This window comes from Papio anubis, chromosome 15 (assembly GCF_008728515.1).
Source record: "Papio anubis isolate 15944 chromosome 15, Panubis1.0, whole genome shotgun sequence".
NCBI lineage: Eukaryota > Metazoa > Chordata > Mammalia > Primates > Cercopithecidae > Papio > Papio anubis.
Genome location: NC_044990.1, coordinates 28,771,481 through 28,798,093, shown reverse-complemented (window position 1 = coordinate 28,798,093; position 26,613 = coordinate 28,771,481). Strand labels below are relative to the sequence as shown.

The 26,613-nt window shown below is 39.9% G+C and overlaps 1 long non-coding RNA gene across 1 annotated transcript in view; it reads right to left on the bottom strand.

Annotated features, from left to right (window-relative positions):
- The window catches only part of LOC116270532, a 97,068-nt gene that overhangs the window by 36,048 nt on the left and 34,407 nt on the right, over positions 1 to 26,613 (bottom strand). Inside the window, exon 3 of the long non-coding RNA XR_004178604.1 lies at positions 5,115 to 5,246. This is a non-coding gene — a long non-coding RNA (uncharacterized LOC116270532). The remainder of the gene's footprint in view (positions 1 to 5,114; positions 5,247 to 26,613) is intronic.

The window sequence follows — 26,613 nt, the reverse complement described above, 5'->3', positions numbered from 1 at the left end:
CTCCACTACTCTCCACTCCCCCTATCCCCAGGCAACTACTATGTGCTTTCTGTCACTATAAATGTCTGAATTTTCTAGATTTGTGTATAAATAGAATCATGCAATATGTCATTTTTATCTGCTTCTATCAGTGTAATTACACTGAATTTCACTCATGTTGCACATGCTAATAGTTCATTTATTTTCATTGATAAGTATCCCATTGTATAGCTATACCACAGTTTGTTTATCCATTCATCTATTGATGGACACTGATGGACACTTGGGTTGTTTCTAGTTTTGGACTATTATAATAAAGCTTCTATGAATAATCATGTTCAAGTCCTTGTATAGACATATACTTCGATTGCTCTTCAGTAAATACCTGTAAAATGACTGGGTTATTTGCTATCTATATGTTTAGCTTTTAAAGAAACTAGCTATTTTCTAGAATGATTGTACCATTTTACACATCCATCAGCAGTACATGAGAGTTCCAGTTGCTACCCACCCTCAACTTGCCGTGGTCAGTCTTTATTCTAACAGATGTGTAGTGCTATATCAGTGTGGTTAGCCCCTAAGGAATAATGATATTGAACATTTTTAATGCATTTATCTGCCATCCATATGTCCTTTCTGGTAAAGTATGTGTTCAAATATTTTGCCCTATTTTACTGGTTTATTTGTTCTCTTATTACTGTGTTATGGGAATTCGTTGTATATTCTGTATGCAATTCTCTTATTAGATATGTGATTTGAAAATATTTTCTTCCAATAGGTAGCTACTCTTCATTTTCTTAAGTTTCTTGCAAAGAGTAGAGGCTCTTAATTTGAATGAAGTCCAATTTATATTTTTTTCTTTTATGGTTTATTCTTTTGGTATGGGATTTATAAAAACTTTTCCTAATACCGTATCACAAAGATGTTCTCTTCTATTTCCTTCTAGAAATTTTACATTTCTAGATCTTGAAAGTAGGCCTATGATCTCTTTTGGATTTGGATATGTTGCAAGGTTTGAATCAAAGGAGTTTTCTGCCTTTTTTTTCCTGTTTTTACGAATGGATGATCAATTGTTAAGAAGTCTATGCTTTCTCTATTGAAGTGCCTTTAAACCTTTATAAAAGTCAATTGACCAGATACATGAGATTTATGTTTCCATTTTATCTACTTATATATTGTCCATTTTGATACCATTACCACACTACCTTGATCACAATAGTTTTATGTCTCAAATTAGGTAGTATGAATCCCCCAACTTTGTTATTTTTCAAAATTGTCTTGGCTATTCTAAGTCCTTTGTATTTCTATGTAAATTTTAGAATCATCTTATCAACTTCTACCAAAAAAAAAGCCTTCAGGGATTTTCACTGGGAATGCTTTGAATTTATACAGCAGTCTGGGGACAATTAACAATATTGATTCTTCCAGTCCAAGAATTCAGCATATTGTTACATTTATTTATATCTTCTTTAGTTTTTCTTAGCAATGTTAAGTAGTTTACAACAGGGATCCCCAGTCCCTGGGCCGTGTGGACCAATACTGGTTCATGGTCTCTTAGGAGCCAAGCCGCACAGCAGGAGGTGAGTGGTGGGCGAGCAAGGGAAGCTTCATCATATTTACAGCTGCTCCCCACGGCTCACATTACCGCCTGAGCTCCGCCTCTCGTCAGCGGAGCAGCATTAGTGCAGCAGCATTAGAGCCTCACAAGAGCGCAAATCCTATTGTGAACTGCACATGGGAGGAGTCTAGGTTGCATGCTCCTTATGAGAATCTAATGCCTGATGATCTTTCACTGTCTCCCATCAACCCCATATGGAACTGTCTAGTTGTAGGAAAACAAGCTCAGGGCTTCCACTGATTCTACATTATGGTGAGTTGTAAAATTATTTCATTACATATTACAATGTAATAATAATAGAAATAAATGAATATAATGTGCTTGAATCATCCTGAAACCATCCTTCAACTGCCCCTGGTCTGTGGAAAAAACTGTCTTTCACAAAACCTGTCCTTGGTGCCAAAAAGATTGGGGACTGCTGGTTTACAATATACAGATATTGCGATTATTTTTAACAACTTCTTTCATATCCGTATTATTTCTATATACAGATTATATCTAAAAGTAGCAGGTCACTAATACTTCTCTTGTGTCTTCACTGGGCCTCCATTTCCTCATCTGTGAAGACAGAATGAAAACAACTGCTGCCAAAGTTGGGCACAAAATTGCATGTGTAAGGCACCTAACATTTGTGCCTATTGCACAATGCTGCTGGTCTGATTGCAGAGTTAATAAGTTTTGTTTAATAAAAGGACGAAGAGGGAAATAGAGGAGTCATAAGGATGAGGCAACAAAGTGTGGGTTCAAGGCAAGAGGCATCCAATCTGATAAGACTGAGCCTAAAAAGGAAAAAAAAAAAAAAGAGAAAAATAAGAAACAACAATGACCACAGTGGCATTAATTGCTCAGAAATTAACCCCAAGACTCAGATAACCAAATGAGGTGGCATGGTAGAAGAAGTTGTAATGCACCTGGCTAGACAAAGAATACATAGTAAGAATCTGTTGTGTGCACATACATTAAGAAATTAACAGGTGATGTTCCAGTTATAGGAATGGGAGCAACCAACAGAAATTTAGCCAGGAAAGGAGCTTGAATATGTAGCACTGAATACCCTCTGCATATCTGGGTAGTCTGTAACCTTGTCCATGTCCAGATAAGAATTAAATAAGACTGACTCGTGATGCTTCTTAACCTCTATTCACCTGCTGATACAAGGAGTCCATAACCCATTAGGAAAGGGGGCTCCACCCACTCGGAGTGGGTACTGATAACAAAACACCCAGCAAAATGCTAAGTGCATAGCAACTTACAATAAACTCTTAGTTGCCCAACTGTGAAAACATTTATAATCAGGGTTCTGAAATTTATTGATTGGCAGGTGTGTAGAGAATAGATTTATTAGTCAAGGTAATTAGCACTTGCTACCACAACAAGCAAACCAGGAATCTCAGAGGCTTAGCAGGATAAAGGTTACTTTGACAGGACATAAAGTTGTTGTTTGTTGGACAGTGCTCCCGCAGCTCACAGCTACAGCATCTGGAACACATGGCCTCCAAGGTTGCCATACCCGAAAAAGAGAGCCACAGAGGAACCACATTGGTTCTTCACTGCCTCAACTCAGAAGATCTGCTCATACCCATTGGCCAGAACAAATCACACGGCCCTGAACTAACTGCTAGGGAGACTGGGGCATATAAAAATGCACACCATAAGCATTAACTGTCTCTCCTGCAGAAAGAACTAGGTTCTTTCCCTGACTCCACTCCATTTTTCTTCTGCAGAAGTGGTAGGGAGCAAACGGATAAGCTGTTCAAGCAAAGAGTCTGCTTTGAGGTATGTTACATGGCCAGGGGTGAAAAAAATATGAAAATCTGACCATGGTGATGGAGACAGTTCAGTATTTATGGAAGCAATTTTGAAGCACTGCTCTCAATGACAGTGTTCCTGTACCCAAATCTTTACACCCAAAAAGGTCTGAATATGTTCCAATGTACCGAACATGGAACCAACGGGTGGAAATAGGAAGGATTACACTTGTCATCACTCCCAGTAACCCATTGGGGGATTTTTGTCCTTCCTCCCCCATAATTCTGGGTTCTGCAGGCTTTGACCCTAGAAGGGCACATTTTTGCCAGAGGACACAGCAAGTGTCCCATTGAGCTATAATTTATGATTGTTGACAAGGCATGTTGGACTCCTAGTGTCCAGGAATCAGCAGTCAAAAAGGGTAGTCAACATATCGTCTTATTATATGTCTGCAGGATCTGTAGTAATATCCCCTTTTTCATTCCTGATATTGATCATTTCTGTTCTTTTTCTCTTGATCAGTCTAGCTATGGTTCTATCAATTTTCTTGATCTTTTTAAGAATCAACTTTATTCCTATCTGTGTCTTTATACTTAAACTGCATCTCTTATAACCAGCATAGTTCTTCTAATGTTGTTTTCTATTTTGTTGATATCTGTTCTTACCTTAATTAGTTCTACTCTTTTACTGCATTGGGATTTAACTTTTCTAATCTTTTCAGCTTTTTAAGGTAGCCTTAGGTCATTAATGTAGACTTTTCTTCTTTTCTAATACAAACACATAAAAATATAAATGTTCCTTTAATTACTGTAGTAACAGTTGCTTTAAAATCTACATCTATTAATTCTAATATCTAAGTCATCTCAAGATTGATCTTCATTGATTGTATTTCCTCTTGAGAATAGGTCAGGAATCTGGTTCCTGCTCTTTGTATGTTGGGTAATTCTGGATGGTTTCCTGGACATTGGGAATGTTTTGTTAAGGAGATTCTGCATTTCTGTTACACTTCTCCCAATCAGTGTGATTTTTTGTTTTGGCAAAACTGCAAACTCCGTCTTTTGGGCAGTAGCTCTTATCTCAGTTAGGTCATTGACCTTTTACCGAGCTTCTTGCAGTGTGCCATATGCACACAAAGTTTGGGACTCAGCCAGAAAGTTGGGCACCTGATGCATGGGATTTGGGGATCCCCTCTCTGGCCCTCTTCTTTTAGAGGTTTTCTCTCACTTTCTCCTGGCTCTGGCTGCTCTCAACTCTTCCTTCTAGTTCATCAGGCCGGAAAGACTATGGGCTAAGAGCTCTCTGCTCTTAAGCTAAAAACCATAAATAGGGGAAGACACACCTTGTCTTATCCTTTCACACATGTGCCAACTAACCCCCATAATCTGCTTACAGTTACTCACTTTCCAATGCCTTCAGATAGTTGTTCTTTGTATTGTTCATCTGTGGTCAGTCTGGTAGCAATTCAGCCATCCCAGGAGTGAAAATAAGTATGCATATTTTAAAGTAGCAATTAGGTGTAAGACATTTAAGTGTGTGAGTTAACTTTTTGTGTTCATTTTTCCACAATAAGAAGACTTAGAGGAGCAAAAGAACACAAGACAGCTTGGAAGTGGAGAATGAAAGTTTCTGGAAGTTGAGAAAACGCAGAAAAGGAGGTAGAGGCACCACGACAGCATAATTATGGGTTGAGTTGATTCTCAGTCCAATCTGGCAAGAGTGATGAAGGTTACTGGTAAACATGTGGAGAGCCACATGCTGTGCTCCATACCTGCTGTTTGTCCCTCAGCCCCACTCTCCACTCTCCACCTGCTGTCTGCCCTGGAGGCCAATCTATATGAACACGGAGTCAAGGGTTCCCTTTTCCTCCGGCTTCCATTTGCATTCAACCAGCAAAGAATACCTGCAGGAGATTAAAGGGAGGGAGGAAAGTGAGGTCAGGATATTTTTTCCCCAAGATCTCTCCCTGGTAGGTTTCTGTGAGTTGATTGCATTCCTCTACCAAAGGCCGCAGTTGCTATCAGGCAGCCTTCTCAAAAACCTCTCTAGGTGCTGGTAACACTCCTTTCCTTCCACCCTTCTGGCTTAGTGTTGGTAATGGCCCTCTACTGGGGCTCTGCAACATCCCTTGTTGCTTTTCCTAAATCCTGTGCACACTTTTGTAAACAGTTCCTTTATTAAACTCTTCCCAGCATGAGTGCACCATCTGTTTCCTGCCAGGATCCTGATGGATAGAGCACGCTCAGAAAAATAACTTTAACAGGGCCTTAGAAACAGGATGGTAAAATATCAGCCCACTGTCAAGGAGGGGAGAACACATTAAATACCTCCAAAATAATAACTCATAAGCTTTATTCACACGTATTGTCTAATTTAATGCATTTAACAACACTCAGATTATATAGGTAATGATATCATTTCCACTTAAAGTTGAGAAAATTGAGACTCTAAAGCAGGTGGGCCACTGGGATTCCCTGACCTTCTTTAGGCTATAAATCCTCTTACCTTCCTACTACCCCTAACCCATTTCATTCAGACAACACACACCACCAATGCTGAAGTGCAGAGCTCTCCACCTTCTGGGGCAGCCAGGACATTTTTAAAGTCCTTGAAGCCCAGGAAGGGCGTGGTCATCCCAAGTTTGCTCTGCTTCTGTTAAAGTCCAAATGCTAGAAAAATAGTTCATGGTCAATTCAGCCAGTTTGTTCAGAGACCTGAGTGTATTGTTCAGAGACCCCTCTTGCATTTCTTTTAAAGAAACTATTTTTTAAAACTACAATACAATATGGGAGTTGTAGTGTGTACAGCTCACTGAAATATTCCTTAAACATCACTCCAGGGCTCCACAGGAGTTCCCAAGCTTCAGGGTATGAAACCAATGATACAGAATTTAAGTCAGCAGAATAGATCAAGACCTCAGGCTCTGGGAATGGGCAGATCTGAGTTCCTTTACAACATTTGCTAGAAGCCATATTCTAGGCAAGCTGCATAATTTTTTCTAATCTTAAGTTTTCTCGTCTGTAAAATAGAGATAATAATAATACCTACATCATAATGTTAAATAAATTAAATAAGCTCAGGCATTTTAAGTGCTTAATACAAAGCCTGGCTCACTATAATCACTCAATAAAATACAGCCGACATTAATACTCAGATTCAAATTCACAGCAAAGGCTCATCTTATTATAATATGGCATGTAAATATTAAAAGAAAAATGTCTTTAAATCCTTTTAGACACATATTAAAGCTTCCCAATTGGGAATTTACAAAGAAATTAAAAAAAAAAAAAAAAAAAAACAACTAAGCCTTAAGAGTATCCAACATTGCTCCCATTTCCATTTCAATAAAAGACTCCGTAAGTTGCTGGTCCTCTAAATAAGCCTTGTCATTTCCTTAAGTAAACTTTCTGTACCACTGGGTATAAAATGTAACAGAAAGCTATGTGCTCAATTTATTTTATAGTTTCTTACTTATTGTTTTCCATTTCCTGTTTCAAAGCTGTAAACGTTCCTTAAACTGCAGCTAAAATTATTATTGTCATTGAATTACCTAATTTCTTAGTGTAGAGTCTGGATTGGAGGGCACTCCATCCCCCAGTGAGCTACAAACAGGCATGTTGCTAAGCAAGGGCTGTGCAGTTTACTCCTGCATGTGGTTCTGACTTTGCCATTTGATGCAGGTGGGTTCTTTCTGCAAATTGCTCATTAGAAAATCTGGATCCCAATTTTAACCATGGAAGTTATTCTAGAAATACTTAAGGATTGATTGATCCACCAGAAATGGGAACATTTTGACCATATTTGGTCATCTTCCACAGGGAGACCAGAGTTCCCCCTTATAAAGGCTTTCAATCTATTAAATATTTTATCCCCAAATTCCAGTGAGTCTTTGGAAAAACCTCCAATCTATCCTTCCCTCTTCGGTCAAGGCCAGGATCATAGAGCCCTGCCCTCTAAGATTAGCCCATGGAAAGCTCAGGGAAGCACACTCCTCAGACATCAGTGTCCAGGTGCAAGCAAGGCCTTCTGGGGACATCATTCTGTGGAGCTGGATGCAAGGCCAACATCTAATCTGTTCCAAGAATCAGAACCTAGTTAATGTCTCCTCTAGAAATGACCATAAAGTTAATGCCATAATCAAATATTTGGTTTTTCTGTTTATTGATTTGTTTTGTGCCTCCTTCATAATCAATCTCTATTCTGAAAAATGAGAAGTGAACTACAGCTATTGGGATTTTCTGCAGATGGTCTCCCAGATGGACAGCAAGGTCCCCAACATAAGACTCTATACACTTATGATAATTTTTATCAGCCATAAACAGACATAATCTCAACCACAATGACTTTAGGCATCCCAAGGCTTCAATCAAATAAGTTTAGATGTCTTTGGTGGAAGAGAAGTATTCAATTTTTATTTAAAATGTCACCAGAACTTCAATGACTCTGAAAACCAATCTTTCATCTTTCCTTAATAGTACCACTGCCTGATCCGACAGACAGGATTCCTGCTATTCTTGGTATAAAGGTTACTAAACTGTTAGACAAAATGTCTTCAACAAAAAACAGGTTTCAGTTTTCAGTAACCCAAAATAGCATATCACCGTGGCCACTGTGATCTTAGGTAGATCCACCACGGGTGAGGGAATCACTAAAAAAATGGGAGTTACAGAGTGGTGTGGCCTCAAGCCCTGTGAGCCACCAAACCTTGATGCCAGAAAGTCTGGATGTCACACAAAGTAGCTGGAAAGCAGGCTACCTGTTGCATGGTGGTGAACTGATGGCATCATCAGGCATTCTGCCCTCCCCACCACAATCTAAATATCAGCAGATGGAATAAACTCGGCGCCAGTGCTGAAGTGGCTCCAACTGTCTCCATCATCAGACATGCCCCCTGGCCCTGGCCACTGGGAGGTGCCCCAGGGAGAGCAGGTGGGGCTTCTGCTCCCTAAATACAGGAGGCCCTTTCAGCTTCTACTCTAAGCTGCTTTTAAACCACCACTGGAGATGGGAAAAATCAAAACTTCACAGCAATGATAAGAGCACTGACAAGAAGCAGATTTCCTGAGTCTTGAAAGGAAGGGGCATTGGAAGATAATGTTTTTCTCACTGCTCCGCCTGTGTTTTCTTAGGCCCAGCTAAATCCAAGGCGGTCTCTCCCAGGCCTAGGCTGTCCGGAGGACCGCGCGCAGGCAGCTGCCGAGGGAACAAGGGAACTTGCTGCCCAAAATGTGTAGCTGTGAGTCCAAGAAAAGGACACAGAACCCTCAGGAAGAAGGTGTGTAATATTTTTGTTGAATCAAATCGTGATTTTGTAAGGGGAAAAAAGACACACATAAAAGGCCATTTAGCGTTTGGCAAAAAGGGGCAAAAAAGAGCTTTCCATGTTCAGTACAAACTCACTTCAAGGGAGCTGTAGATCAAATTACCAGCCTGTGACATGTGGAGATTGGCTGAGCAGCGGACTGACGGTAACTCAAATTCCAAAGCTTCTGCACTGTTCCCGAGCCCATAAACTACACAGAAAATGATCCTGTTTGCTGAATTATTTTCAGTTGCAACAGCTGCTATAACAACTCAGAGAATTTTAATATGTATATACAGGGCTGGTGAGTAACCACTTCAAATATTCTACAATGGGGTCCCATCTTCCCTTTTAATCCTTTTAGGTGGAGGTGCTAGAGCTGCTGTGAGGGGCCTAGAAAAATGAATGGGCTTGGGTGCATATTCAGGGGTTCACACAAGAAGTAGAATTAGAAGTGGAATTCCAAGGGGAAGATCCACAGGAGGAAAAGAAATGTATATTTTCACAATAAACATATACATATGCATGACTTTTATAATTCAAAAAGTGAATTTTTAAAAAATCTGGATAAACACCATATATCATCATGATGAAGAAAGTACTGGATAAAAAAGATTCTGAAATGAATTTGAATTTAACAAGTGAGTTTGCAATTTAATTTACTAAGAGGTGAGTATATGAGTGGCATTACAGAGACTACAGACAAGGTTTGGTTGGCACCTGTGTTTATGGACCCCTTGTAATAAATCAAGGGAATATGGGGATGAGGCCCAGGTTGTACTGGAGCAGGGACTGCAATTGCCAGACAGTCCAGGTAAGGACTTATTTATTCATTTGGGCTGGCACAGGGCTTTAAAGCATTGGAATCTGAATGTCTTTAAATGTCCCTTCATTGTGACAGCAACCACCGCATGTCTTTATTCTACATCCCGGATTGGCACATCCACAGGCATGGTCCCTAAGGCATTTGAGTTTCCAACACCTGCTGTCCAACCTCATCACTTCCATTTCTGATCAGGAAGTCAAATGTCAGGATATCAGTGAGTGAGAAAGGAGAAAACTGTGTTGGAAAGCAAATGAAACAAATTAACAGCATAACAAAATTGATAAGCACCATTCTAGCGGTCTATCAGTTTGTGGGGGCTGCCCTTAACAAAGTATCACAATCGGGTGACTTAAATAACAGAAATGTATTTTCTCGCAATTCTGGAGGCTGAAAGTCCAAGGTCAAGGTGTTGACTGGCAGGGTTGGTTTCCTCTGAGCCTCTCTCCTTGGCTTGCAGATGATCGACTTCTCCACATGTCTTCACGTGGTCTTTCCTTTATGTGTGCATATCTGTGTCCTCATCTCCTCTTCCTGTAAGGACTTCAGTCATATTGGATTACGGCCCACCCATATGACCTCCTTTTCCCTTCATTACCTTTCTAAAGGCCCCATCTCTAAATACAGTCACATTCTGAGGTATTGGGGGATAGGACTTCAACATACAAATGGTCGGTAGGTTACTATTCAAAGAAGAAAAAGGTGTCTATACTCTCTCTCTCTCTGTCTATATATATATATACACACACACACACACATATAGTCAATATTGGCCCACAAAAACGTTCCCCCTATAAAACCTTCTTTAGCCAAACCAACCCATAATAAATCATAATACAGAGATTCACGAACTCTTCCACTTATACTCCTGGGAGTCTTAGAGGATGTCTCAAAACAGCCTTCAATAAGCATAAAATTCCTTTGGCATCTCTATTTTGCAGGCTATTCCAAAATATACCCATGTTTATTTTAATATAAAAGTAACTTCCCTCAAGTCTACTCACACTTCAGGAAATTGCACTATGTTCTGCCTGTGGCTTTGTGTTCTCTTTGACAAACCATATCTAGGCCTAGGGGTAACCACTAAGCCTCATTCCCCTCTCTGCAGCAGCGGCGGAGAGAGGGGATCTCCTGTTGTCTTCCTGCCTCAGAGTCACACCCATCCTGGGCCATCAGAAATTTCTCCTACAGATCTCCTGCCATTACACTTGGCATTTCTGCTACTGTTGTTGTTTTCATGAGAATTTCAATGGCAAGATGGAAAAGGGCAAATCTCTCCATTTTAGATTATCACGTTATTTATGAGAGGACTATGAGTTTAATGTTAATATGAGTTTTTTTGGGAACCAACAGTGAAGGTATGAGGTATCTGATAAGGGGGCCAGGCAGATGACCAGATAGAACACAAGCTCTGCAACTTCAATCTCATCATCTTGGCCAATATATACAGGCTGCTCCTTTCCCCAGCCAGCATCCAGGACCAGAGACATTACTTGGTTTTACAAAATAGTAAACACATAAATGTTATAAAGGAGTAAAAAATAAAAATATAAAATAAGAACTAAAAAGTTACAACAAAAATATAGAAAAACAGATAGTAACATAAATAATACTCAAGACAAGACCAAAAATTGAAAAACAGATAATAACGATAAAAATTGTTCTGTTTTTGTGTTTTTGTTTCTATTTTCTAACTTTTACCATGAAAACATTCAAACCAACAAAAAAACTGCATAGTGAAATCAATGCCTATATATCTTGCACTTCAATTCAATAATCGTTAATATTTTGCCTCATTTACTTTGTCCATCTCTCTCATGAATGGCCTAAGGATAAGGATATTCTCCTACATAACCCTGATACCATTACCACACCTAAGAAAGTGAACGATTATTCCAGTTCATATTCAAATCTCCACAGTTGTCCTAAGAATATCTTTGCTTGCTGTGTTTTGTTTTGTTTTTGAGCCAGCATCTAATCCAGGTTCCGAAGTTGCTTGTGGTTAATTCTTGTTCTCTTTTACTCTAGGACGGTCTCACCCTATCTTTTGTTCCCCCCATACCATTGGCTCTTTTTGGATTTGTCTGAATGTGTCCCTATGCTATTGTGTAACTTTTCTCTATCCCCTGTATATACATGTGTGTGTGTGTGTGTGTATATATATAAAAAGAACTTTTTAAAGGTGCATTAAAAATATATGAAAAATGTTAACCCTAAGGCAGCATTAAAGAAAATAATTATTAAATGTAATTAAGCAAGTAGAATATAAAAATAAGAAAAATAATTGAAATTATTGGACAATAGAGTTTACCTTAGAAATAATTTTTAGCAATAAAAAATTCAGAATGATAAATTTAAAAGGAACTAAAACTTTGGGTATAAAACTGGATAACATAAGAATGAAAATCGAATTTAATAAAAGGAAAAGGTCGGAGAACATGTATATTTATAAAAGGGGGATAATAATAGACCTACACATATTAACATACGGTGAGTGCTGAGAACAGGGCCTGGTACCTTCTGATGGCTATATAACTGTTTTCTATGACTGTCGTCATCATCATCACCACCACATAAAATGGATATCGAAAAGCAAAAGTTACAACAGGAAACCTAAAGTATTTATGAGGAAATAAAGAGAAGATAATATTATAATGAGCAAGAATAAAAACCCCCAGTCAGTAAAACATTTCCATTGAACCCCCACGCAATTCACAACATTGTCATTCAGGAGAGGAAAAGGGGGCAAATGCCCTGGAAAAGTCCACCAGCCTCCTGGTGACAGGTAAGGGTCTGGGATTTTGCACCTGTGTCCATACACTTCTGTGGACCTATCACAAATGACAGCAACTGTTTTAGAGCAAAGGACACATCGCCATGTGAACATCTTGGAAATGACAGAGGCTGGGTCACTTGTGAGGGCCTCCTGCACCAGCACACATTTTGCACCACCCACCCACAGTTGCTGCCATGCCAGCCCAGGAAGAGTCCCAGCCACTAAAAGAGAAGGAAGACATGTATCTGCACTGCTGTACACCTAGGGACTGCTTCCCGCAACTAAGTCAGCATTCTTTTGGAAACAAAAAAAATAGACTGTGGAGATCTAAGACATTCAACTTTTTGAGGCTTTCCCCAGGTTTGTCCATATAACAAAAGAAAATCTCCACATAAAGATTTTGAAATTGCTTCCAAATTCACAAGAGTGGCAGTTACTCCCTTCTCTCCTACACCTGATCATCCTTCTCCAACAACACAAACACACACACACGCGCACACACAGCCCTCCCAACCTCTCAACACTCCCACAGCTCTTAGTCCCTAGAGTGTGGCCTTTGTCTCTCTTCTCCTCTACTGCTAACCTGTTAAGGGTCAATTATAGAACATAAGCTTTGGGGACCAATCCGTAAATTTGCAAGGCTGGCCACTTGTTTAAAAACAACAACAATCGAAGATAAATTTGTTTTGGCTTCAAGTTTCCCCAAATTCTTTTGTCCAGACACGATTGTTAACAGATCACAAAACTTTCTGGAGGAAGAAAGTGTTCTAGCTGGAATGATGACAGTCACACGGCTTCCCAAAAGTTCTGAGGAGAAGCACAACATGGAGAAGTACAGGTCAATTTTGCCAATTTGGAATGCTCTGCAGCCCTCGGCCTGCTAGGGGCCTGGTCAGAGCTCTTGAATGGCCCCATCTCTCTTATCTCAGACAACAAATGCTCTGTGCTGCTATCCCGAGTCTCCATTTTTCTACCTGGGATTGAAGAGTTCCAAGGGCCCCTTCAGCTCCAAAAAACTGGGTTCTAAATAGAACCCAAGCTCTAGTTCATTTACTAAACTGCACTGCACATCCAGACCACTTATCCCAAGCTTAAAGTTTCAGCGGTCCCCGTAGGAATCCATTGACTAGAAATACTTAACAGAATGCCCAGTTGAGAAGAGACCTTATAAAGCACTTCTGTTCAATATAAGTAGTCTCTGATCTGTACTTTTATCATTGCTACTCAATGCTCCTGACCCTAGTGAATAATAAATGAAAACGTTTTCTTACTCAGTTGAAAACTAAGAAACACTTGATTTGACGACTAAAAGAAAAGGATTGGATTCTTTGAAAATGTTTCTAAAGGAAAAGGGACATCATTTGTCAGGCAATGAGAAAAGGTTACCAATAGTATTTAAACTGAGATTTACCTGTGTTAAATTAAGTTTAGCCTAAAGCTGGCTTCTTACATATTTTAAGTTCAGCCTAAATGTTTCTCCATACATAGTGAACTGTAATCTAACTGGATGTGTAAACAGACTATCACCTATGCTTGTGCCAATCACACCAAGTTTGGACCAATCAAAGGCAGCTAACTGTTCAAACTGTGTACAAATAAGGCAAACGTGGAGCTGTAACCAATCCAGCTGTTTCTGTATCTCATTCTGTTTTCTATATATCACTCGCCTTTTTCTGTCCATAAATCTTTTTCAACCACAAGCCAGCACAAGGTGACACTCTAAACCTATTCTGGCTCGAGACACTGCCTGATTTGTGAATCATTCTTTGCTCAATTAAACTCTACTAAATTTAATTTTTCTAAGGGTTTTTCTTTTAACACCTGCAATACAATCATAAATGAACCTGTAAGGGGAAAATAAATCGTTCTTATTTTAAACAAAAACCAATTGCAGTTACATTTGTTTTTAATTACCCATGTTTACCTTTCTGTTTGTTATTTGTCTATTCACCTTTCCTCCTGTATCTCAGATGTTTCTTCTGGAACCATTTCCCTTCTTCCTAAAATATGTCCTTTGGAACTTCCTTTAGTGAGAGACTTTGGATAATAAAACATCTCAGCTTTTGTGTGCTTGAAATTGTCTTTATTTTACCTTCATTTGTGAAGATCGTTTCACTGGGTATAGAAATTTATGGTTGATGATTACTTTTGTTCAGGATTGGCCTTCTAAAGGAGAGGTGGAATCAGGAATAGATTCCTGTTTTGTTTTGTTGAGGAAAATACCTTCATGGGTAAGGATAGGCCTTTTCAGACAAGGAATGGGAGGCCTCCTGGGCTCCTGGTTGTACTGGGGCAAATCCAAGAGAGATGGATTGCTCTGCTTAGCAAAGTGAGGGGAATTTTGCATTTCTAAGGCAGCCTAAAAAAGAAAGAATATGCATCCATGAGTGAGGTAAAAGGGTGATATTAAGAGGGTCTAGATGAAGAAGGAACTTCAAAAATATAATGGAAAGTGAAGAGGTTGTGAAAAGAAAATAAATCTTGGGGCCCTGAAATCACTAAGCTGAAGGGAAAAGTCAATCTGGGAACTGTTTAGGGCAAACCTGCCTCCCATTCTATTCAAGGTCACTCCTCTGATCACTGAGATAAATGCATATCTGACTGGCTTATTTGGAGAGGCTAACTAGAAACTCAGAAAAAAGCAACCATTGGTCTCTTATCTACCCATGACCTGGAAACCCCCTCCTGACTTTGAGTTGCCCCGCCTTTCCCTCGAAGTGAACTGAACTGAACCAATGTACATCTTAAACATATTGACTGATGTCCCATGACTCCCTAAAATGTATAAAACCAAGTTGTGCTCAGACCACCTTGGGTACATGTCGTCAGGACCTCCTGAGGCTGTGTCACAGGTACGTGTCCTCAACCTTAGCAAAATAAACTTTCTGAATTAACTGAGACCTGTCTCAGATTTTTCAGGGTTCACAAGGAGAGGAGACCTACTCAGTGAGATTAAGAATGACCTATAAGTTTCTAGAAAATTTTTGTTAATATAATTGTTTAGTGAAGAATTAACTTTACACATACACAAAAACAAACTCTGGCTTTTGCCCTCAGATACGAGAAGGTAATACAAGGCCCCTGGAGTGTCCTGTCTAAGGGGAGCATCTTTGTTTGCCTGGGGACTTCGGCCATGAGAGAGTCTAATTACATGATTTGTGATGGAGGCTTCAAGCCATGTTGTATCAGTTCACACTTGCAGAGGAACTGGGGATAAAAGATACTAGCCAAAACTTCTGGGAAGGTCTGGAGACTGAAGATCAGCCATGCAGATAGTATGTGATTAGGTCTCAATAAAAATTCTGGACACCAAAAGCTCAATAAGCTTCCCTGCCCAGTCATGCCCTGCATACTGCCACAAACAGTGGTCGCGAGGCGGTAACACTGCCTATGATGCCAGCGAGAGAGAATGAACGGGAGCTCCACATTTGGACCCCTCTTGGACTTCGTCCAAGGCATCTCTTCCTTGGCTAATGTTAACCCAATATCCTGTTCCTGTAATAAACCATAAGTATGGCTTTCAGTGAATTCTGTGGCTCTCTCTGGTAAATTATCAAACTGAAGGGGTTGTTTGGCGAACCCTCTAAACTTGTAGCTGGTATCAGAGCAAGGGCAGCCTCAGCCCTCTGAAAAGTCAGCTTCACACAATCATCTCATACCAGCAGTACTCTAGGGGAACAAAGGACAAGAGGCGACACCCTGCATAGGAGAAGGCAATGCCAAAACAAGAATGGCCTCTGGAGGTAAAAGCGACCACGGAAACCAAGTGACAGCAGAGGCACAGCGTAGGTCCCCGATCCTGCATCCCCGCAAAATAAACTTCTTGGAAATAGGGGCTCCGATCTTTTTGTTGTGCATTAGAGAACAACTTTCCTTTTTCACATGACCGCTGTGTCAAACAATTCATGCCTTTTTATTTAACTAAAGTACAATCCCCCAATCATCCTATACCATCCCCATAAGACTATAGGATTTAAAGGCTCCCAGGAGGCAGATTGTTAGGTTGTAATAAAGCCAGGCACATTAATAAATAAAAGTCTAAAATTCTTTCTTTGGCTGGGCCTTAAACTCTTGAATAAAATGCATGCAAATATTTTTTAAATATATGCAGTGCATGGCGCCTAATAGATATTCAATTGATGGCTTTGAACAAGGGAAAAATGAATGAATAAATAAAGGCATGAATAAATATAGTTTATTCTCAATGGCATGTACTTATTCTATTAGAGAAAACATGAATACTTAAATAGGTAATCCACAAAAGTCCAACCTACACATTTAACTGGTAGCCTCACGCTTCTCCCAGAAGTTCTTACCAGAGAAGCAAACAGGCAGTAAAAATGACTGGCTCAAGTTTCATCTCTTCAGCCTGCCTGTGCTTGGTGCCTTGAAACTTTTAACTAACAGCAAAATTCCCCAAATGCCCTTTCGACACCAACGGCAAAAGAAAGAGTCTTACTGCCAATAAATAGGATTCTCATGCCCTGTTCCACTAAGCACATAAGATGAAAAGTTACACAATAAAAGCAGCACTGCAGTTTTTATTCCACTCGAAGCCATTATTTGCTCACATAGCATTTGTGGTAACTATCTTTGATCGTTGACTAGGGCCACAGGTGGTTGGCCCTAGCTAGTATATCAGGAGTGTAATCTGAGTTGTCTCTAAACACATCACAGCAATGACAGATTATACCAATCAGAAGCAACCGTGTAATACCAAGCTGCAAACTGCAGACATTCTTTGGGTTTATGCTCTTAATTTACTTGCCACGAATGGGCTCCTTGAACTTTGTAAGTCTTTCATTTTCCAAAGGAAGCACATCTTCCGGGACTTGAGTTTAATTTGATGCTACTGCTGCCAAAACCAGATGGGATGCAAATGAAACTGGGTTCACCTTTCCCCCCCTGCACTGCTCACTAGGCAGTTCAATAGATCCATTGGCAGAAAAACAGAGAAAATTGTAGTGGTATTCTGCGACAAAGAAGCCAGAGCCAGCACTGAAAATTATAGAACTAGCAACCTCATTGCAAAGCACTAAAAAGCTCAGAAGGAAGGCTAATGCTCTGAAATCAAAAAGGTGGGACAATCAACACTAAAATCCAGAAGGTTCTACAGGAGAGGGGAAAAGCCCAAAAAGAAGCCATAGAAAAGAAAGCTTATCTATGAGAGGCTGCTGGATTGATGTGTAAATTAGCATGGACCTTTTGAAGGGTAATTTCCATGTGTATTCGAATCCTTAAAACCACGCATATGCTGTGACCTCACAATTCCCCTTCTAGGACTTTATCCTGAGAGATAATTACAAATGTGTGCAAATATTTTCCTTCAAGGTGATTTGCCACAGACTGATTACAGTAGCAAAAAAACAAATAAACAGCCAAAATGTCCAACCATTGAGAATTCATTGAACCTTGGACATACAATAAAATATGACGTAATAATTAAATATGTTGTGATAAAAAGAAAAAGATATTTACAATAATGAAGTTAAAAAAATAGAAAACAGTGTATGTGGTATGCACCCATTCTTGTAATTAAGAGAGAGAGAAAAAGCCCTTCACAGATACATACCAAAATTTAACAGTGACTGTCTGAGTGAGGGTAACTATAGGTATTTTTATTGTCTGCTTTGTACTTAATTGGGTTTTTAACTTAATTGGAAGGTCCTAGGTCGATCTAGGAATAAGGTTACCTCTTTGCCCCTCTGGTGCAGGCATTCCATCAACCTGTCTGTAATCTGCATCTCCTGTCTCCCATCCACAGCTCCTGACACGGCCTATCAGCCACCCTGCCTCTCACTCTGCTTTTCTCCTTCATCTCTTGAGGCTTCCACCTACACCTGACTGATTTCCTCAGAAATCCTCAGGGACCCTGCTGCTTCCCGGCGGCCTCTATGTGTTGTTTGCTAATTCACTGGTCCTGTCCTTGACTGGCAGTTGTGGCCGGTCCACGATCTGGCCAACCTGGAATCCAGGGCCCACCCCCATCACCAGCCGTGATGAGGGGAAAAGTCCAATTATGGCTGCCTACGAGCAGCAGTTTGTTAACTGAGTAGTTTTCCTTGGTAGAAAACTGAGGGTGTCAAGACATTACAACTGACCTGCCAGTAAGACAGTACCAATATTTCAAACACTGTATGCCTAGAACACTGTTTCTACATTAATGAAATCTGCTTAATTTTGTTCAAAGTAAAGTTTCACTAAGTTATGTGGGCACAGAATCCTTTTTCTTTTTCCAAAACACCTGCTGTACTAATAGCAGGTACCAAGTTTAAGAATTGCTGCTACAGAGCAAACTGTCATCACAGAAAAAACAATTAACAATGATATTTGTTCCATTTTTCTATGCCTGTATTCTCTGCATAAGTCATTTGGTTAAGATCCTCCATCTTCTTCAGAGGAATGAAAATATTTTACCATGAAAATATTTGGCAAGCCTAGATTCATTCTTACTATAAAAATGAAGAGTTATTAAAAATATTAGTAAAATAAGAGCAGCTTTCAGTTACTAAGGTCCTCTTGGGGATATAGAACTTCTAAATTAAAGAAATAAATAATCAGACTTAGAAACGAACTTGTAAACAGAAGTTTGTGAGTTTGTTGGCTTTTCTCCCCTGTGGATGGTTCATGACATAATTTAAAAGGGGAGAAGTTGAGCAGTTGAAGCCTTATTTAAAAAAAAGAAAGAAAAGAAAACAAAGAAAGAAAAGGGAGAGACAAAAGCAAGGAAAGGGAGAAAGTCGAGATCTAGAACAAACTGAGAGAGTGGCTGAGAGGTCTGCAGTCAGAAAGGAATCAGAGAAACGGGGCCCAGGAAGTGGAGGTATGAGTAGCAGGTCATTTTGATACAATTCAGAGGTGGCTGGTAGCTGGCTGCTTTGTGTTTTGCATGTCTTTGTTGTTGTTGTTATTGTTGTTGTTGTTGTTGATGATGATGTTGTTGTTGTTCTTCATGCCAGTTCACCATGACTTTGGTCTGGACTCTGTGCTGATCCAACTCTAATCCCTCTGACTCAGCCAAACTGCCAGCTCTGGAATTCCTGGTCATCAGAATCACTGTGGTTAGAATACTTGGGTCTTGCTGAGAAAAAAAGGCATAGAAATCTAAGACAAGTGAGATGTGTGCTGCTTGTTTTACTATTTTTGTTTTAGTTTTGGTTTTTATCTCTTTAAGAAGAGGACTTCTATTCATACACAATCAAATGAAGCTTAAAGAGCCTGTTCAGTAACCAAACCAGATTAAAGATGACCACTCACATCACTTGTTATGTGCAAGGATATTAAGGTCAAAACCCTGTGTAGGAGAGGGAGAAAAGAAGGAAGGAAGATGAAAGAGAGAAAGAGAGAAAAGGGGAGGGGAGGGGAGGGGAGGGGAGGGGAGGGAAGGGTGAAGAGGGAGACAGCCAGTCAGACAGGAATGGGGGGTTAAAGTGAAAAGGAGAGAAAAGGGAAGGAGGAAAAGGAAAGAAGAAATGGAAAAGAAACATACATGAACCCAAAATAATTCCAATGCTGATAATAATATTATAATATCTGATTACTTTTACCTATAAAAATAAAAAACTAGTAACAATAGCCACTGTTATTGCATGCTTAGTATACGCCAGCACTGTGCACAATTTATCCAATATGGAATTTTATTCTCAGGACACCTCTTTGAGACAGACACTGGTACACCATCCCTCATTTGTAATTCAGAAATCCAGAATCTCTGAAAACTGAACATTTTTTCATAAGTCTAAAGCAAACTTACTTGGCAACAAAACCTAACAAACTAACATGAGGCTACTTACAGTCTTGATTTAACTTATTTGGTGCACATTTCACTACAGACAAATTAATGTTTCATTAAGGGATATTGCCCTCCAATGCCTCTGAGTGTTCTATATAACAAATGACAATATGTACTTTATTATCTTTCTATAATACTGAAAATTCTGAATACTGAAACTCATCTGGTTTCAAGAGTTTAGGATAAGGGATTGTTTCCGCCTGTTTTACAGATAAGGAAACTGAGACCAGTTCTGTTTGCCTTCAACGATGTATTTGCCTTGGAATTTTGGTTTGTATCTTTGGGACTTCGCTTTTTTGGTGATGGTTTAAAATTTTTTTTCTCCACACTATCTCCTTTCACTTATGCACTGATGAAATTTTAGCAAGTTCTCTGAGGGAAAAGTTTTTTAAAAACCTCTTTTTTCCCCCAACATGGAAAATGCTGACATCCTCAAAAATTTTCCTTGAACCCAAGTGAACTCACTTTTAATTCCCCCACCCTTCATTTTCAGATTACTCAGTGTATTTAATGCTACCCTTCCTCAATTCCACCCAAAGCTCACATGGCGACATGAAGGGCATTGGTGAGGAAGCGGGCGAGGAGTCTGCATGAGCCTGAGACATTGCTAAGCTCTCGGACATCTGCGGTAAGAGTGTCTACGCGAAGATTACCCATGCTGGGCTCCAGCGTTTCAACCCCAACCCCACAATGAGCGCCTGGTCACTCTGTGGTCTAAACTCTGAGCAAAGAGAGCATTCCATACTATACTACACTTCGTAAACAATGATTTGATACATGGAAGAAACCATAAATATTATTTATCTTACCATGGGCCTCAGAATGTCCAAACACCACAGCTAATTAGGGTTCAATAATAGATTCAATAAGCTGAAGCCTGTTTTTCTGGCTTATCATAACAAGTAAAGCAATGTCCATTACGTTCTAATTTGTAAGCATTTTGTTTGATGGCTTTGAGTAGAAAGTGCTTAGCTTTGCCTGTCCTATAGGAGGTCCAGCCACCATCTAAAGTCAGCACTAAACTACATCTGTTGCCATTTACAATACTTTTTTCCATTTGTGGAAACAAGTTATTTGTTATAACCAAACATATATTCAAATACAGAGGGAGCTTTTGCTAAAAGATTAGAAAGTCAGTATTTCCTAACCAGCAAGGAGAAGGATTTGGTCAAAGGAAGCCAATGAGAATTTCTTCTATGACCAGTCTCTCCCCAGGAGCTGGCTCCTGTGAAGATTATAACTCACGTGCTGCAGATGGGAGTACAGTTGACACTGTGAAGCAAAGCATACTAGTACATTTCACCATCTCAGTGTAGCCCAGTTGAAAAGTTTTAATCAAGACTCCCTAAACCATGATTTCTCAACTTCAGCACTATTGACTTTGAGGGTAGATAATTGTTTGTTGTAGGGGCTGTCCTATGCATTGTCGATGTTTAGCAGCATTCCTGACTGACACCCACTAGATGCTGGTAACATCCTCCTCACCAGTCATGACAACAAAAAATGCATCCAGACGTTGTCAATGTCCCCTGGGGAAGAAAAATCACCCCCAGCGATGCTCCTCCACTCCTTGTGCATGATAGACATTAATATTTCCATGGAGGTGACTTGCCAAGGTTCATAACCTTGTCCTTAAGCAAGAATTTGCATGTGTGTGTACCCTTATTTTCTTAATGAATGGAACATTTATTTAAAATCATATTGTGCTATTTATAGTATTCTTGTCTTGCATGTTTTACTTAATCACATATCCTCCAGAACTGTAAGAAGTTTGTTTCTGCTGTTAAGCTACCTAGTCTATGGTATTTTGTTATAGAAGCTCATACTGACTAAATACTAACTAATTAAATCAGTCTCTCTCTCTTTCTCTTTCTTCATAAATTTATTTTTAAAATATCTTTAAAAGAATATACTGTGAGCATGATTTCCATTCTTAACTTATTAAACATTCATTTTTCACTTTATAATGATACCAAAACAAAATTATCTGATGTTATGTTTTTTAAAACTAGATAATAAAATTTTTATTATTTAAAAAATTTATATATACATGTATAAGTAAGATGTAAAATGATACAGCCACTCTGAAAAACAGTTTGGCAATTTCTTACAAAACTAAGCATGCAATTACCATATGACCCAGAAGTGATTGTACTATACCTGGTCGCTTATCCCAGATACATAAACTTATGCTCTCACAAAAACCTGTACATGAAAGTTCACAGCAGCTTCACTGGTAATAGCCAAAAATGAAAACAACCTAGATATCCTTCAGTGAGTGAATTTTTAGAAAGAAAAGTGATATATTTACTTATTTTCATAGTATAAAAGATTATATTATGAAAGTTAATATTAAAATATATAAATCCTTGATGCATTTGGTGCACAGTGAAGGGTGTAACTGTGTGTGGCATGTGTGTGTGTGTCTGTGTGTGTGTGTGTTTTCAAATGGCCACCCAATTATCTCACTCTTTATAGAATAAACTACTCCAACTGGCCTTCCACTCTACCACCCACTATATCCCTTTGCCCTTCATCTTTATCCTTTTCAAATAGCTCTTGTGGAAGTTGAAATGCATTCGGTCGCATATCTTCCTCTCTTCTTTTCAAAGAGGTCTGTACCAATATTATCACTTGCCTAAAGAGTTTTTTCATTAACACTCAAAACTGCAGAAGAGAAGCCCTGCAACTCTTAGAGCCTCCTGAACCCTACACAAAGCGTGCCTAGGTGGAGAGCTGAACAGCAGACTGCCCAAGTCCAGCTTTGACAAGAAGGGAAGCTTGGGCTTTGCTAGGACAGCAGGTCAGGAACCTTCCTGTGACATAGCCTAAGGTGGGGCTTCCCAGGAATAGTGCTGGGGGCTTTAAAGAGACTTTCTCCCAAACCCAATCCAGAGGCTGAGGTTGATCTGCCCACCTCTGTGTCCTGCATACTGCAGACCCTGGAGCAATTTCTGCTAACAAAGCTACTCCTGTGAGGAATCCAGCTCTGTCCTGCAAGCCATTTTCACAATATTATTTTCAACTCCCTTGTTGGGTCTTAAGAGAGGAATTTCAGGGAAGGGAGGGGAAAGGGTGTCAAGGGCTTAAGTTCACACCTTATTATGCTTTTACTACTCATCATAGTCACATCTCAACAACTCGTGGTAAGAAATACTTTGGCTCTTGGCGGAATGATTCCAAGTCACTCTTCGCTGCTTAGTTCTCCCTGGCTCATGGTTCAAGCTTTTCTCTCCAACAGCAAGTCCTCCGTTCTCCAACAGCGAATCCTCCATTCTCCTCACCTCACACCTCCGTTCCTAGAACAGCCTCCTCACCAGTTTTCTTCATTCCTCCCTCTCTACTCCATGCCACACACAGCTGTCAGAATAACCTTCTAAGAATCCCACTTACATCATGAAACTAATTTAATTACTCCTGCTTCTCTCTCCCTCCCCACCTCTCCCGGCTCAGTCTGAGTTCTGTCTCCTCCCTGAACTGTTCCGCAGTGGCCCCAGTCCCTAGAGACCTTTGCTCCTCAATGCTGCCATACCAGGGCTGATATTCATGGGGTACAGAGTGTCCACTCCCACAGTGTGTTCTGATGGGAAAGGCATCCATCGTAATCCAGTCTGATGCCTGCGCAGTATTGATTGTTAGAAATTTTGGCAGATATTTTGACTGTCATCCTTGTCTATAGCATCTGTTGTCTGGATCACTCATCTTGGTATAAACTACATGGCCTTGCTATTTAAATATTCCCAATGTGCATATGTTTTTACTTTCCTACCAGATTGTGATTCATTCTCTCAGGGCAGCCATTCTTGCACCCAGTCCCCAGGAAGGAGCCCAGAAGCACATGCCAAGCTGGTCCCTCCAACACTGGCTGGAGGAATCAATGGATGGAGTAAATAACTAGTTTACAAGAAAAATTTAAACACTGCACTTACTTCCCATCATCCAGCCTACAAATTTTAGAGCCTCCTGCCTTGCCTTAGTGTACCCGCCTCCAACTCGCTCCACCTGTCTTCTGCCCTCTCCCTCTCACTGTTTATTATTCCCTGAATGTGCATGCCCCCGCCTGGCTGTCTCCCTCACACACTGAAAATGAAGTCCCTCTGGATGCTGCCCAGTGACAGTCCCTCCTCCCCTCTGTGTGCTTGGGACTTCCTACACTGGTACTTGAAAGTTACTTCTGAGAGACTTTAAATTCCCACTCAAGATTCCAACATGTCAGAGTTTTCTGGGCAAAGCATGGATGCCAAGGAAGATATTCCAGTTTCTTGGCTGACAAGATTTATTGATGACTTATTTTAACTCTAGCTGAAGAAGACCATGAAACTAACCACGCCATTTAAAACTGAAAACACACTCTCCTTGCCCCCAGCCCTCCCAATCTTCTTCAGTCTGTTCTGTTTCTATATCACTCATCTCCTTCTATAGCTAATGATTTACATATTTAATCTGTTTACTGTTCATGTCCCCGAACTAAAACATGAGCTCCATAAGGGCAGAGATTTTTTAAATTATGGTGAAATACACACACAACATGAAATTTACTATTTTACCCATTTTTAAGTGTACAATTCAGTGGCATCGAGTACATCCACATTGTTGTGCAACTATCACCACCATCCGTCTCCAGAACTCTTCATCTTCTCAAACTGAAGCTCTGCACCCATTAAACACTAACTCCCCACTTCCTCTTTTTGCCAGCCCCTGGCAACCACTCTTCTACTTTCTCTATGAATTTGACTGGTCTAGGTACCTTATGTAAACAGAATCATATATTTGTCTTTTTGTAACTGGGTTATTTCACTTAACATAATGTCATCAAGGTTCACCCATGTTATAGCATATGTCATAATTTACTTCCTTCTGAAGACTTAATAATATTCCATGTGTGGTAAATGCAATAGGCTACATTTTATTTATCTATTCACCTGTTGATGGGTACTTGCATTGCTTCTACCTTTTGGTTAATGCTGCTATGAACATGAGTCTACAAATATCTCTTCAAGATCCTGCTTTCAATTCCTTTGGGTATATTTCCAGAAATGGGATCTATATTTTCAATTTTCTGAGGATCTACCATACTGTTTTCCATAGTACCTGTGCCGTTTTACATTCCCACCAACAGTGCACAAGCGTTTCAATTTCTCCACATCCTTGTCAACACTTGTTACTTTCTGAAATGGCAGGGATTTCTGTCTATTCTATTTGCTGGTGTATGCCGAGCATGAAGAACAGGGCTTGACACAAAGTCAGCACCTGATAAGTATTCATAGAATTCAACTGTGGAACTGGTGTTGACAAGTGGCCCAGGACGGCCTGGGTTTGAACCTTGGCTCACACACTTAGACACTCCACATGGACACATTATTTGGCCTCCCTGAAGTTCAGGTTGTCATTCATCTGCAACAGCACCTGTCTTGAAGGGTGTTGTCAAAACCCAGTAAGATGAGAGATGTAAAGCTCCCTGCCCACAGTGTCTGATACAGGACTCTCTTGCACATTTCCTTCCTTCCACACTGATTCTCTTGAACAGCACATTAAGCTGACTTGGATAAGAAGACTATCCAGTAATCAAGGTTGGTTAGAGAGAAGTCATTGTGTATTTTGGTTAAGTTTCATTTGATTACCTCTTGATTTGTGAATCTAAGAGAATTCCCATTGACCCACAACCTCCTACACTGCCTTTTTTCTTCTTCATAGCACATATCATTACCTGAAAGTATATGCAATGTCTATTGTTTTTATCTGTTTATCCATCTTCTCCACCAGAACACAAGCTTCAGGTAGGAAAGGTCTTTATTTATCTTGACTACTGCCATATCTACAAGGCCCAGAACAATGCCTGCAACATAAAAAGTCTCAAGAAATATTTGTTAAATGAATAATTCATTTAAACAGTTACTAATCACCTGTACAGGTATAGGCACTGCGCTTACTACTGGGCATCCTATATAAATAAAATACAATTCCTGCTCTCAAGGATCTCACAGTTTAATTTAAAAATGATTACAAATGAACTATTAAATATAGTTTGAGATGCACAGTAAAGGAGCAGGTAAAAAATTATACAAAGAAAAAAGGTATTAAGTCTATCTGGAGGATGTTGTCAAAGCAGGCTTTCATAGGAAAGTGTCCCTTATGAATATTTTGAAGATTAACTAGGGTTGTTTCAGTAGGAAAACAAGGAAAGGGCATTGTAAATTTAAGTGATAGTTAAAGTTACAAGACAAAACACATAAGGCTTTATTGCGGAAACAACAAGTAATTTTGTGTAACTAGATATAAAGCTAAAGGGAGAGTGTGATGGAACAGGAGCCCAGAGCCCAGAGGGCATAAATCATGGAGGTTTATTCAAGCATCGTGCTTAGACTTGGTGCTAGAGATGATCAGAGCCACCACAAGGTGACACACAAGTAGATATTTATTTTAAGGAATCTATATGGCCCTGGGATGGCTGGAGGCCAGGTGGGAACCCCAGAGCTTCCTAGAGGACACCCACTATGGGCATGGGACCAAGCATTCCATTTTCATTCTCTGGGGGCTGCAATGGGCTGCTAGACTGGCAGCTGGGTGCTGGACTCAA